The sequence below is a fragment of the Notamacropus eugenii genome, chromosome 3, assembly GCF_028372415.1.
Source record: "Notamacropus eugenii isolate mMacEug1 chromosome 3, mMacEug1.pri_v2, whole genome shotgun sequence".
Lineage (NCBI taxonomy): Eukaryota > Metazoa > Chordata > Mammalia > Diprotodontia > Macropodidae > Notamacropus > Notamacropus eugenii.
Window position 1 is genome coordinate 181,533,228 of NC_092874.1, and position 15,634 is coordinate 181,548,861.

General features: G+C 34.9%; 1 protein-coding gene across 10 annotated transcripts in view; it reads left to right on the forward strand.

The window, feature by feature from the left end:
• Positions 1 to 15,634, forward strand: part of SOX5 (SRY-box transcription factor 5) — a 1,296,482-nt gene that overhangs the window by 344,175 nt on the left and 936,673 nt on the right. For 5 of the 10 annotated variants that reach the window (XM_072653487.1, XM_072653485.1, XM_072653496.1 and 2 more), the window contains 2 exons: positions 6,939 to 7,075; positions 7,792 to 7,876. The exons of 2 other annotated variants lie outside the window; for them this stretch is intronic. The gene's annotated coding sequence lies outside the window, so the exon portion shown is untranslated. The remainder of the gene's footprint in view (positions 1 to 6,938; positions 7,076 to 7,791; positions 7,877 to 15,634) is intronic. 3 more of the 10 variants (XM_072653486.1, XM_072653497.1, XM_072653489.1) reach the window with 1 other exon arrangement.

Here is a 15,634-nt window from a genome sequence, read left to right on the forward strand (position 1 = left end):
TGTGTATATGTATATGTATATAGTTTTACAAACCTTAAAGAATTCTATAAATGTTAGATATTATTAATAAACTTTAATAGGGATAGATGTAGTACCCTGGAATATTGCTATGTTACATGAAAAAGTGAGTATCGTAAATAAAGAGAAGCTTAAGAAGATATTGGAATTGGTACCATGAGAAGTCAGCAGAACCAGGAAAACAGTGTAATGACTTTAAAAATTTAAATGGCAAATACAACAGTAACAGAACAAAGTAAACAATACTTTGAAATTGATGATGGCTCTGCAGGCTCAAAGAAAAGACACAAGGTCACCCTTTCCTACTTCTTCGCAGATGTGAAGGGACAAAGGGGACAAGATATTAAATACAATATCAGATTTTTTTGATATGCTGGTTTGTTTTCCTGAACTAGATTCCGCCCCCCCCCCCCTTTTTTGTTCTTTGTTATAAGCAATGGCTTTCTGGGAAGGGGAATAGTGAATATAAAGTATATATGCCATATACACATATAGACATATGTGTACATGTACATATACATGTGTAATAGGAGGGAGAAAGGAAGGAGACAGAGAGATAGGGGACAGGGAAGGAGAAAGGGAGAGAGAGAGAGAAAGAGAGAGAGAGAGAGAATTGTATATATTATATATTGATACAAAAACAGAATATATAATTTTTAAAAGGACCTAAAAGAAGCAACTCTGATTTTTAGAGACCAGATTCAAGACATACATGGTTTCAAAACTTAGCCAGTGGGGCTCTGCCTTTTCCTCTTCGTTAAATATATTATGGATGTACAAGATCAAATACTTTTACCTTTAGAAAATTATTGAAGCAAATGTACATGTTGTATGGTAGGTTAATTTGCATGAGTTGCAAGGTACCGATGCTCCCTCTCCTTCATATTCTTTATCTTTAACAAATGCCTGGAATAGTCTGCTGAGTGGTATACTCACCCCTTCCTCTAAACCCAGGTGGTGCAGGACCCATCTGGGCTGCTTGACTGCTCATACAGTTTTGATCAGATGGGAGTCACCAACTCTTTGCTTTCCAGTGTAATGGAGGACTACTAGGCCTCACCATCTGCCCTGCTACTTCTTCAACACTCCAGGCATTGGCATCTGACCTACTGATAAGAGAACAAGAATTGTCTTTTACCTTTCTTTGTATACTCAGCACTTAGCAATGTACTTGGCTGATAGTAGGTGCTTAGTAAAGTTTTATTGACTCACTGACCTAAGACTCCTGGGCTTTGCCATATAGGTTAATACTTCATCCTTTGGACTTTCAGAACTTTATAACCACCTTGTCAGCCAAACTGTCTTTTTGTATTTCTTTGCCCCTTATTACAGTATGATATCCTTCAGAACTGGGTCTGTCTTCTTTTTTCCCTTTTTTCCTCAGAAAGCAAAGCTCTTGGCACACAGTAAGCACTTCAAAAAATCCTTTTTCTTTTAGTTATGTATTCATCTTAGCCATAAGAATTTCTTGAGAGACTTCATCAGATGCTTTGCTAAAAATCCAGGCGAATGATATCTACAACATTCCCTTGATCTAACATTCTCATCAGCCTGCTATAAAAAAAATGAAATAAGGTTCACCTAGCATTTCACCTGGGTGATCCAAGAAAGTCTGATGGAGAAGTTGCCTGCCACCTGACCTGTGCCTTAAAAGAAGTCAAAGATCACAGGAGGTGAAGATGAGGAAGGCTGGTATTCCAGGATTGGGAACGATAGACAAAATGCATGGAGTCATCAGGATGAAATTGAGAAAGAGCTACTCATCAGTTTTATCTGGAACAAAGAGAATATGAGAGAGGAGTTAAGGAATATGGCTAAAAAGGTGGGTTACAGTTTGTGAATATCTTAAAGGCCAGCATGAAGACAGTAGAATTAAAGATTTTGAGCAGTGGACTGACATGGTCGTACTGGTGCATTAGGAAAATGATTTTGTCAACTATGTGAAGGGTGGACTATAGAAAACAGACATTGGAGGCAGGGGAGAACAAGTAGAAGTGTATCACATTCATGTAGTTTAGAGTTGATGAAAACCTGAAAGAGAGTCACAAGCATACCTGAAGTATGAACTGGTTCTAATTCAGGCTCTATGCATGCCTGTGCTTAAGAATTTCAGCAGTGCAAGGAAGTAAAGAAATGTGAGATTGTGCATTTTCTTGGGTATTTCATATCATTTTTGTGCATACTTTATATAAAGAGTCAAATATTCAGTAAGGTTGAACAAAAACAGTGGGGGGCAAATGATGCTTTCATTATTTTTAATGTGATTTAGGGTTTAAGTTTTGGGGTACATGTTGCTTCTATCACCTGCCTCCCTTTCCTTGATTCCATGTTCAAATTGGCATTCTCCAGTGTGTATGCTTAGGACCCAGGGAACTCAGTTCTTGTCAAAGACAAATTCCGAAAGCCATCAAAGTGACCCTGGTTGTGTTTTCCACCACTGTCTCACTTGTGTGACAAACAAGACCATCTCTAAAGGTCTGAATTTCATGGGAAGAAAACTTAGGCATCTATCTAAATATATATATAGAAGTGGAATGAAGAAACAGACCTGAAACTATTCTGGATGTGGAGATCTGTCTACATTTTTCCTGTTTTCTCTTGATGAAATGCACACCAAAGGTGCTTCCGTTTTCTGTTTCTTGAGAATGATATTATCAGTAGTGTAAAATGCCTGATACTTTTTGTATATATTATTTTCCATCACTTTCCCATGATTGTAATTTAAGGCAACTAACCCATAACTGTGGAATTGCATTTTTTGGTGTTTGAAGACTTGATAGATCCCTATGCTGTCATAAAGGACAGAAACTACTACACCTTTTACCAATCCTTTCTGCTTAAATAAACTACAGACACCATCTGTTTTTTGTCTTCTGCATTTGGAGAAACTTTAATACTCAGAAATGTTGGAGTAGTGGAAAGGCCAGCCTTTCCTCAAAATTTAGAGTTTTTCCTTTGCAGATTGACATTTTAAAAAATCTTTATTTATTTACAGAAATGTGGTCCAGCTCAGTATTGTGAGTAGAGATTGGTATGTGGTCCATAATGGGCATATTTTCAGGAGGAGATTATTTGATTGACAATCATTTAGACATATAACAGCCTGGGTCAACTTTACAAAGTTAACTTAGCTCTACAAATGTTAGTCATATACTGAGCTTGAATGACATCTTTGGCAAGATGATTCTACTCAAGTGGTGATGGTTTCAAACTCCCCCATAAATGAAAGAGTATGTGCTTTGTTATTTTTTATTTCATAGTTGTTCACTCTCATTTCTACCAAAAGTGAATTTTTTTAGGCTTAGCCCCATTTTTCCCCTAAGAACTAGTAGGAGAAGAAGAGAAGGAAAAAGGAAAAAAGAGTGAGGGAGGAGAGGAAAAGAGGAAGGAAGGAAGACTTGAAAAGAAAATCTGAAATCATAGTATTTTGAGTAGGTAAAATACTTTCTGAATATGCTCTTCTCCAAGTCTTTTCGCCCTTAAAGGATATGTGTAAGTGTGTGTGTGTGTGTGTGTGTGTATGTATGTGTGTATGTGCACACGTGCGTGCATGCATTCAACTTGTATGTATTTTCCACTTCTCCATCTGGCATCTGCTTTAGCACAAGCCAACTATATGGTGTCAAGAATACTTTTTAGCCTTTTCTTATCAAAAGGGAGAAAAATAAAATAAGAATTTTTTTTTTTGTAAAAGATCTCTCCACAATCACCCCCCACCTCATTTTTGTTATGTTTTTGTTTAGTTGTATTTAAGCAAGTTTCTTGCCATTTACCTTTGAATTTGCATTGCCTATTGATTGGCAATTTTAAGTTGTTTATTGTGCTCTTTTGTTTCACTGTTCAAGAGCTAAAACAAAAGCCACCAGGCCCTATGAGGTATACATTTGCATGCGGTGAGCGTTGCTTGAGGAAAAAGTAATTGCTAATGCATATTTATGTGGCACAAATTTGCCATTTGTTTATGCATAAAATTATCAATAGTGCAGGGCGGCCCAGCCGTAGAAAATGGTGACCTTTTTAGCTTAATAAATAGAAATCAGCTGTTATTGTGAAGAGATCAGCCATTTATTCTGTGTTGAGGGACACTGCCGGGAAAATGTAGATTGGTGCTGGCAATATCATTAAATGGAAGGCCAGTGACCCTTTCGGTAGAGTCTATTATACTTTATCTAATAGAGGATAAATGACTCAGTTGGCAAATGGATTAAAAGAACAAGAGTTTTTTTAAAATTTATTTCATAACCATATAGATTTTTTTAAGCCAATAAAACTGAATAGAAAATTTCAGGCTGACCTGTTGCTAGAATTTGCATAGCACCATGGCTCCTTTAACTAGCTTTCCTATTCATTAATCACAGCTATTTGCTCTGTATCTTTTAGAATGCTGAAATAACACAAATGACTTTTTTCCTAGAAAAATCTCTTTCAATGTAATTTATCATCTTTTTCTTTGATTTAAAATTATCATTACATTATTCAAAATTCATGTAAATTTAAATACTTGGGAGTACTAGCAATCATTTAATAAATGTTTGTTGACTGACTTCAGGAGTGATGAGTATGTAAGGTGGCAAAGACAACATATTGCTCTGGAGTCAACGGACATGGTTTCAAATCCAGATTCTGTCATTCAGTCTATGTGTAATCTGTGCTAGTAAATTCTGTTCTTTGGGGTCTGTTTCTTCCTCTCTAAAAAAGGAATTTGGTCTAGAGGATCTCTAAACTCCCTTTCAACTCTTTGGAAGACATTATATTATTCAATTCTGCTAACAATAAGGTTTCATTGGTTCAGATTAAAACACCGTATGTGAAATTTAAACTTCCCCTTTAACCTTTTCCCCTACAAGTCAAAGTGCTGCTATCATAAGTGTACCAACTACTGGTCCCAGACAATTTTGTCAATAGTCCCCTGGTGCTTCTGGTGAAAGATATGCCTCCAATCTGAAAAACTAAACTGGGGTATGATGTGGAGGAATCTTGTATTGCCTTGGTTTCCTTAATTTTGCATGCTAGTCCTACAGCCCCCAGGGCTTTTGATCAAACCATCCGGAATTCATGTAAAAAGTAATGTTTGTTTTTCAAAAACAAAACAAAACAAACAAACAAACAAAAAACCCAGAGGAAAAGAAAAAAAACAAAGAAAAAGCCCAAAGAGCCTGTTTAAAGTCCCCATGGTTGGAGCTGAGTTTTTGCTGTATTCACCCTCCCCTGACTCTCAGACTTGGGGGTGTGTGGGGGGTGGCAGTCGATTTCTGCAGTGCATCAACCAGCGTGACTGGAGCAACCTTTTACTGGCAGGAATGGAATTGTTCCTTTTTTAAAGTAGAGGGTGTAAATACAACTCAGGCACTAAAGTACATTAGTCTATAAAATGAATATTTTTTTTTTCTATGTCATTTATAAGGTATTGATTTTGGGTCCATTAGACTCACAGTCCCTAAGAAAAAAATGCTTTTAATGGGTAGGTTGGACATTCCAGAAAGAGGAACGGCAGTTGTTAACCCCTTCTATTTCAAGCTCCTGCTCCTGTCAGAAACACTAAGTGAGTGCTGGAGTTGAGAAGACGACCCTGGGGAAGAGGGGAAGAAATATTTCTTACTTTCTGTCTTAAGTGGTACTTCCAAGGATGGAATTATGTAACAAATTTCAACTCACCTACTGCCATGACCCTGAATATAGTAGCTTTTATTTTTGTTCACAATAAGAGCAGAATCATTTTGAGATGATATTCAATGTTATCTATTAATATTTTTTTCCCAGTGTGATTGATAAACTTTCCAGGCCTCCAATTCTTTACAAATATTAATTGATATAGGAAGTCTTTATGATGGAAAGAATATTGAAGGAGATGATGAGAAAAGAAAGACTGACACAGGTTTATTTCTAAAAACACAATTTATCCATTATAAGTAAAGAAAGTTAACAAAACCATCTCAGAGCTATGACTTGCTATAGACAAATTTGTAAGTTATTTTGGTGAGAATGTGACACTTCAGTGGCTTTTAAAATGGGATCATTTTTTCCTGCAAACCTAGAGAAAATTGCTTAGAGAAGCCTCTTTTCCAATGCGAAGATGCCAGAAAATAATTCTCCCCATATCTAATTAAGCAGAATACTTGTAATGACTCTACACAGTTTAAGAAAACTAATATTCTTATATATTTTAAAATAAAAAAAATAAGCTCCATCAAGTTGTTTTGGCAGCTAACATCTTTATTCTTACAGTGGTTTGTAGGGACAGGAATATTCACTTTTATAGAAGTATAGTTATAGTAGATTTGATATTTTTAATTCTTCTTTCCTGTCTTCCAATATAACAATGTATTATTTATAAAGATAAATGAGCCAAGTTCGCTCTAATTTCATAAAATTTTATTGTCGTGAAGATTATGATGTCAGCCAGAATTATTTAGAACTTCATGTTTTAATTTGACTTTTCATCTTATATTGTAAAAACATAAAAAAATGCAGGCTCCCTCTTGTGGGTAAAATACTACCTCTGAATTCCCATATTGCATAATGACTGTGATCTGACAAATAAAATAACTGTCTTGCATTTTAAGTGAATTTGGCTGCTCATATGCTTTTCCAGTTTCTTACATAATTCCATCCTCCCTCCCCCTGCAGGTCAGATACTAGTGTGCATTTAGCACTTAAGTAAAGGCTGGCATTTTGAGGGGGGTGGGGTTGGGGTGGGAGAGAGGTAGTAGGGAATATGTTTTTATATTTTGTAGTTGACTGGAAGTGTTGGTGAAACTTATGAAATGAATAAGAGAGACAAAAATGTAGCATGCTGTTTAAAATTATTTTTCATGAAATATATATATATGTGTACTCTATATTTTCCTTACTTTTTCATTATACAAGTTTGCTTTCATTCTTGTCCAGTTTTTCCAGGGTTACTTTCTCCTATTTTTCAGAGGTAGCTGGTAACACAATTGATAGAGTGCCTGAGTCCCTGACTCAGGAAGACTTGAGTTCCAATCCAGCCTCAGATACGTACTAGCTGTGTGATCCTGGGCAAGTCATTTAACTCATCTGCCTCAGTTCATAACAGGTACTTCCCATAATCTTTACAAATATCATTTTACTTGTACCATAACACCGATGAAATGATATATTTGTGAAGCCCTTTGAAAACTTTAAATTGTTTTATAAGGGTTAGCTATTATTTTTCAAACATCCAAGAGAAAGGGGCAGAACTTAAACAAGACTTTACCCTCCATGATTCACTATACTCATTTCATTTTCTGAATTGATTATTTCATAACCTTATACATCTCCCTTCAAACTACCAACTCATCGTGACTTCTCTGAGGAATGCAATGATTTCTCTCATGCTGACAGTCTTTTAAAGCAGAAATTGGGTGGCCAGTTGTCAAAGATATTGTAGAGAATAGGGCTCCTATTTAAGAAAGGATCATGCTATCTTAAAAAGTAAAAAAAAAGGATAGAATAGAAATCAGGGCTGAATCTATGATTTTATTGATATAGGGAACTCCCAGGTGAGGAATTTCATTTTTCTACAGATGTAACTGACACCTTCTCTGTAACTACAGGTGGACATCTTCTCTATAACTGGTATATTGGCTCAAATGAAATACTTTTTGAGAGATTAGCTTTGTAAGTGAATTCAGGTGCCATTTAATAATAAACCTTTTGAAAAGAATGTCATCATTATTTTTTAAAGCCTCAGTAATTCTCTCACTCTGAAAGTAACATGCTGAATATTCTCAAAAGAAAAATAAATCAGCTCTAATTTTATTTTTCTAGCATATTTTTGCTGATGAGCTAGCTCCTGTTTGATCCCATTGACAAGAGTTCAGAAGCTATAAAGAAAACTTTTTCTCAACACTGGGTAAGTAAACATGTAGCAGAAAATTAAAAAAAAAAATGTTATTCTTTTGATGCAACTTAGAAGGACAGAAGTCAAACTATATGCCACCGATTAATTTGGGCTCATGCTTATCTAGATTTAAACACAGATTTATACACAGATTAACACATAACAATTCTTTTTTTTTTAAGTCTAAGAAGTGCTACATATATTGAAGCTACAAATGTCTACTTCCTTGGTAACAGTTTCTAAAATGCTTATTTCCATTTTTCCCTTTTTTAAGACTTGGGGATAGTTGGGACGTTCAGATGTTTCCAAATTTTTTTCCCTGAGATATTTAGGACACTCAAGGTGCTCTTTTGTAAACACATTTAAAAAAAAATACCATAGTGGAGACGAGAAAATTTTTTTCCAAAGGTTTTGTTATTCTTATACATGTTATTTTTTTTTCCTTTTTTACTGTTTTCAGTGTTTCCCTAATGTGTACTTGTCCTGGAAACTTGGTTTCAATATTTCCATGAATCAACAACCACTCTTTTAGGTATCACATAAGCAAATACATTATTCTAAAGGAACCATCACCATCAGTCATGAAAGACCTTTTCTTCCCCCATATACTTTATTCATTTATTACCAACAACAAAAATGCCAGTCAAGATCAGCAGAGTGGAGGTGATCCTGTTCAATGGATGTCCTACTAATCCATTTTTGCAGTCTGTCTTAACTATGATTGGGGAAGGATTTAGATTTGAGGAACATTATAATTTTCATTGTAATATGTGTAATGACATGTAATATGTGTCACTAAATTGTTAAAGGGCCACATATTATTTTTCTTATAAATATTTGGGAATAAAGTTCAAAGTGTTTATAGAGGGACATAATATTCTAAAGAATGCCCACTCAGGAGGGAGGGTAGGTCTGGACCTGTTACTTTACTGGTTTATAAGGGAACCTTCAGTGAGAAGTCTCCCTTATGTAAGTGAATCCACCCCCCCCCCCCCTCTAAAATAGACTTTGTGTGTTGAGAGGCTTGGCATATGTCCTTTTATGTGCAAATAGAGATAGGAATGACCAAGTTAGCCTCCTCCTACTAGTTTCTCCTCCAGCCAAGACTCTATCAGGCTTAAAATAAACTTTTACCCTCAGTGAATCCAGTTAGTAGCATAGATTATGCTGCAGTATTTCTACTTTTTCAAGAAATTCATTAAAAGTAGGCTTGCCAACACAGTAGTTCTAGTGTCTGGACTTCTTTTTTCTTTGTGGGGGGAGATTTAGGCTTACCTTGGAAGTTTTAAGTGAGTAGTGAAATTGATCACTTCAAAGAAACTCACAGCAAAATAGTCTCTGAGAAATTCTCTTTGGATATAGCAGAAAGACTGTTGAGGACAGGACTATTTCTCTTCAGAATTTAGCTGGCAATGAAGTTTGGGGCTAATCAGAAGTAGACCATAAAGGATTAAATCATTAATTTCCAAGATTATGCTACTTCTTATATTTTGCGGAAATACATGTGTATTAAATAAATCAATTTTGCTCAAGTACTATTCAACTGTACTTGATATGTAAACAAATTTAGGGTAAAATAATTGGAGATGACGACAAATAAATCCTCTCAGTGAATATTCAGCACTCTGTGACACTACTATGAATTACAATTTATAACTATTGTTTGATTTCATGTAAAAAATATGTCAATGTGCTATTAAGATTTTTAGAAACTAGGAATGAATATGTAGGTATTGATTTCTATTCGACAATTGCTTTCCCAGGATAAAGATGTCTGTATAGATCAAATAAGCCCACCCACAAAGGAGAAGTTGAATGCTAGGTTTGATGTTGCTGCTTTAAACAAACTAGTAGCATAAGACTATTAGTGACCCCAGATGTTGAAGGGGAACATGCTATCAGCAGCCGTTTATTTTTCTGATATTGGTAACATAATTCTTTGTGTTTTTGCATTCCTTTAAAATGTTATTACATTTGTTATTATTTAGTTTTCCCATTTCCCATATAATTTGTGAACTTCAGCTTTTGCTTTTCCTTGTGCTTGTTTATGTAGTGTCCTCTCCCAGTTTTACAAGAAAAAAAAGTATTGATCCAGTCCCACATGCTGTTCATAAAACAATCCATATAAATAGTTTTCTTGTCTTATATTTTATTTGAATAAATTAAGACTTTCTTATAGTTTTAAATAATATAAAAATATTAAATATATAATAAAAATGATGACTAACATTTCTATAGCACTTGTTATGTGCCAGGCTTTGTGCCAGGAATTTTACAATCACTGTCCCAGTTGATCCTCACAGCAACCCTGGGAGATAGGAGTCACTATTATCTCCATTTTAAAGGTGAGGAAACTGAGACAGGCAGAGGTTAAGTGACTTGCTCAGGCTATCTATAGCCAGATTTGAATGCCGGTCTTCCTGACTGCAGATTTAACACTACCTATTGGGCAACCTATCTGCCATAATGTTCCTATGCTGCAAGAGCATGATGACAACTCAGCTCTGACATGACCCTACCCTGATTGATGTGACTATGGTAGATCAGGTCTGTGTCTAGATTCAAGAGGTTCTGATACAAATTTAAACTCATCTGTACATCACCATATTAATCAGCATGTTGCATTCACTGTAATTTGGAGCCAACTCATTGTCATAATCATGCTTCTTTTGAGTTGGATTTTACCTTTGTTTTCAGTGAAAAAAGGCGAATGTATTTACATAGAATTGAACAAGGAAACAACCAACGGCTTGGTCTGCAACACTTCCCTACCTCACCCTGACTCCCATGTCTTTGTAGGGGAGCTTGAGTCACAATTTAGAAAACTCTGAATTGAGCATGAATTACCTTAAAAGCTCTTGATGGTGTTCCTCAAATGCAGTGATGATAATGTCACTGTTTTATCTGAAGAGAACTTTGTATTCCTGGGATAAGGAAAATAATCCCAGTAGATTGTAAATTTTCAAGGGAAGTCTCTGTAATGTATGATTGTAGTATATTACATAATTTTTGAGAATGAATTACTTTGTTGACAAATCTATTATATCTTTTGCACTGTTGATAAGAACTTTAAGCAGTACACTAACTAAAATCTAATAGGGAATCAAGTTGAAGATTTTAAACATTGTCTCCTCTCATTAATTATTGTGAACCCGCAGTAATCAATAAGATCAAAGGATCGTGGTATGATTCATTGTCTCTCAGAAGTACAAATATCAGCTGTAATAAATAAGGAGGGTACTGATTTTATTATCTAGGTGAATATGTGATTCTTGAATGTACTTAGCTATGCAATAACTCTGTGTGCTCTATACTTTTGACTGACTTTCTATAGTAACATGCCAAAGGTGTGATTCCCTAAGTCAGAGTCTTTGAAACCTAGCTACTATTTTCTTAATTAATTGTCAACTAAGATAATACAATTTTCAAAACTGTACACACTTTTAAATTCCTAATGTCCTTCAGAATTCTTAATAAAAACTTGAGTGAGGATCATTATATTGAAACCTCTTGTGCAAGGTTCCGTCTATGTCTTACCTCTCAATCTTTCTAACTTAATGAAAATAGGTAATACCTTATACATATGGAATTATATCTTAAAATTTACCTATAACATTCATTTAAAATCATTTTAGTGAACATTGACGTAGTTTATATTGCATTGTAATATTTTAGTAATTCATTTCAGATATATGGGTATTCCCATCATTGCCACAATTCATAATTCTATTATTTAGCAGGTGATCTAAAAGAGATGCTCTGGCCAACTCATTCTAAAACTTCTCTGACCTGGGCTAGGTTGGATTTCAGACAACTGATATATTATCCATAGCCAAGTCCATATTCAAAAGCTGTTCACCTGCTTTCACATCACAGTTATTTTTATCATCACAGTTTCTACTAGCTTTTCACCTAGTTTTACATCACAGTTATTTATATCACAGTTTCTGCTATTCTTTTTAATACCAACATTCTACAAGTTTTGCTGGAAGGCAACAAGAAATGAAATAAAACAGCATCTGAAGAACCAGAATAGAACCATATATAGAGGGAAGTGGAGAGATGCCCTGTAGTTGCAACATATCATCTACAAAGACCTTCAATGAAGAACAAAATTAAGAAAGAGGTTTCATCAAGAGAATATATGCACTACGAAGAGAAGTTCAGATAGTGAAATGGTGAGGACAAAACAGCAGGAAAACAGCCTGTGCTCCTGGTACCTTTGTGATGTCCGGGCAAAATGAAGGAAAATCATGGCAGGGCATGGTCAACAGACATACTAGATGGATAGGTATGGATGTTCTTCTACCTCTGCCTTTCCTTTCCCCAATGAAATCATTTCACTGTAACAAAGAAAAATAATTAAAATTCACTAATACCATGTCTGATAGCATAACCTCACATCTCTATCAAAGGTACAAGAATTTATCAAATGACCAGAATGTGCCATGCACTGACCTAAGCACTTTATAAATATTATACCATTTGATCCTTATCATGAAGAGAAAATTGTGCTCTACCAAGCTAATCGGTTGTTTTATTTAATCTGTATTCAGTCACCTTTTGGAATTGCTTTTCTTTGCATTTTTTAAGTTATTACAGGAGTTATTTCGCTCATTCTTCTTTCCTCACTATACATCATTTCATTTAACTTTTAGTGTCTCCCTGCAATCCTCATAGCTACTATGTTTAATTAGTAATGTTTCATTACATCAATACTTCAACCATTCATTAACTAATGGTTAGCCACTTTTTTATTAAGATATTTACTACAACAAAGAGGACTGTTATAAATATTTTGGTACATATGAAGCTTTTCCACTCTTTGATTTTCTTGGAGTATCTCTCAGTGGTGAGTAAAGGGGTCTGAAGAATTTAGTGATTTTTCTAATATAATTCCAAATTATTTCCCAGAAATTTTGGATGAATTTAATGCTGTACTGACAGTAAACTAATGTAATCTTCATTGTTTGAGAGATAATCCACGGGAATAAAATAATAGATCCTTAAAACATTGAAATTAATAGGTAACCTATATATCTATTTTTCTAGATACAGTCATAGTTAAAAGAATTTGCAAATATTTGGTGGATTTCAAAAGTATCTGAATAATTTAGGCAAAACACACCTTCTCATAGGATAATAGAATTTATTCTTTAACTGATATAACCGTAATTGGTCCCTCCCTAGAGAGCCATCCCTTATAAAACAGAATGAAATATAAAAGGAAAATAAAATTCAGAAAAACTAGCCATAATATTATCAGTCTGACATTATAAATCATGTTCCATATCTACAATCCTCAACATCTGCAAATGAATGAGCAAGGAAAATTCTCGTCATGGAACTTGATGAATATTTTTGATTGGTTAATATTTTGACTCCAAATATCAGAACTCAGAACAAATTTTAAAGAGCTAAATTTAAGCTGACACATAGATCTAAAAAGTAGGAAAAGTTCCTTGGAATTTTGCTAGAGGGATCTTTCTACCTTACATGCTATAGGTTTTCTCTACTTTCTCCTGATGTCACAAAGGGAATCTTCTCTTTCTAGTATATATTCTCTTGTTGATATCTTTTATTCTTGTTCTTTGAGGTTCTTTTTTGGTTATATGTTACAGACTGCTCACACCTACTACATGCTTCTCCATTGCTTTCTATATAATGTTCATTTTTAACTTGTCAGAGACTCTTACATTCCATATCTACTTTTCCAGCATTACTCAGAAAATAATGACATTAATAAGATAGGCATGTGGTATGAAGTAGAAAATAATGGATTATATGTGGTTTTAAACATTTTCATGGTGAGTGAAGAAGAGTGAGGAAAAAATCATTATTTAAATTAGTGGCTACATTTTGAGTGACCTTTTAAAATCAGACCACTAAACATCAGATTGTTTTAAAAGCCTGAGGTTATGTACGTATACATGCATATATCTGTGAGCCTATATACTACTGCATGAACGTCTGACAAAGACTTTAGGAAAAGGATTGCAAGGGCTATGGAATTATTTATAGCATTATTTAGCAAGGCAGATGAGAAAAGGAGACATTGTTTTAATCATACTAGCTTAAAATAGGGATTCTCTCCAAAATATCTTGATAAAACTTTGTAAGCAAGTAAGTAAATAATCAGTCATAGTGGATAAAGCTCTGCCTGTGGTTGACTTATCCTAATAATAATCGACTGAATAAATGGAATGAGATTTCTTATTATATGGCAACAAATTATCTCAGAACCTATAAGCCAAAAGAAATGTTATTCTTGTTTTGAAATTTTTTTCCTGTGGAGTTGCACAAATGCTATTATTTCATATCTTAACTGTATAAATGGGTTGTCATGGAAGTTCTTAATCATCTCAGTATTCAAATACTCAGTGCGATGTTGGATTTCATTAGTGTGGATGTACCTTCCTTCAATGCAGATTACCATCCATGTATACCTGCATATATTGAGTGACTCCTGTATATTTCTGCTCATAAGTTCACTCAGTATGGATAAAGTACCCCTTCCATTCTCTTATCATCTATTGGGATACCAGTAGCACATATGAGGCATCTATCAGTTATTCCTCATTCTCAAAAAAACATGGGTGTTTGTCCTTCATTGCCAAAGAAGACCATGCCATCAGAAAAATGATGACATGACTTGCACTTGACTTTGTTTTGAGTGAGGGAGGGTTGTGCAGGTCATCAGCCTCACTTCTCCTCCAAAGCCATCAGAATCCAGTGACCAGATGTTCATCAGGATGACTGGAGATAACTCAGGATGACACAGTTGTGACTAAGGGACTTGCCCAAGGTCACAAAGCTAGTGAGTGTCAGGTGTCTGAGGTGAGATTTGAACTCAGGTCCTCCAGACTCCTGCACTGGTGCTCTGTCTACTGCACCACCTAGCTGCCCTCTCAAACAACAACAACAACCCCAAAACAAAAATCAAGACAAAACTTTTATTGTGGACTTTATTAGCATCAACAACGATTTCAATATTCAAAGGATGAGAAAGAGGATTGGATAAGAAATTTTTATCATGTGGGAAAGGGAGCAAGTATTTAATAGGCACCTACTATGTGCCAAACACTCAGTTAATAAGTTCTTTACAAACATGATCCTATTTGAGCCTCACAAAACTCTATCTTGTACGTGCTATTATCCTCATTTCATAATTAAGGAAACTGAGGCAGACATAAGTCTTATGTTTTGCTGAGGGTCACACAGTTACTAAGTCTGTAAGGACAATGTGAACTCAAGTCCTCCTGACTTCCTAGTACCATGATGTCACCTAGTCGGATAGTCATCATCCTTTTGCCAAATTTCACCTCACTGGATTTGATCCAGTGTTCTAAATTGTCATGATTTATCTGGGTCTTGACTTTCTTATTCAGTTGTTAGCTAATTTCTCCTTTTAGTCATTTGGATTTTCAAGATTGCACTTTATCCACATCTACGAGAGAAATGTTAACCTGTACAGAGCTGAGCATAAATCTGGACACATTCTACCACATTTTTAAAGTTGATATTAGGTCATTAATTCCAATTTTTGAATACAGTCACTCAGGCAATTTTGAATTCTTTTCACTGAACTGTCATTTAGCCTTCATCTTTCCTTTTTTCTAAAATAGCAGTAACTATATAGTAAGTATTTTAGGGTTTACAAAGTGCCTTACATATATATGTATATATATTTCAGTTTTATCATTCCATCCTGTGATGTAGGTGCTAACATTATCCCTGCTTTAAAGATGAAGAAAGTGAAGCTGATAAAAG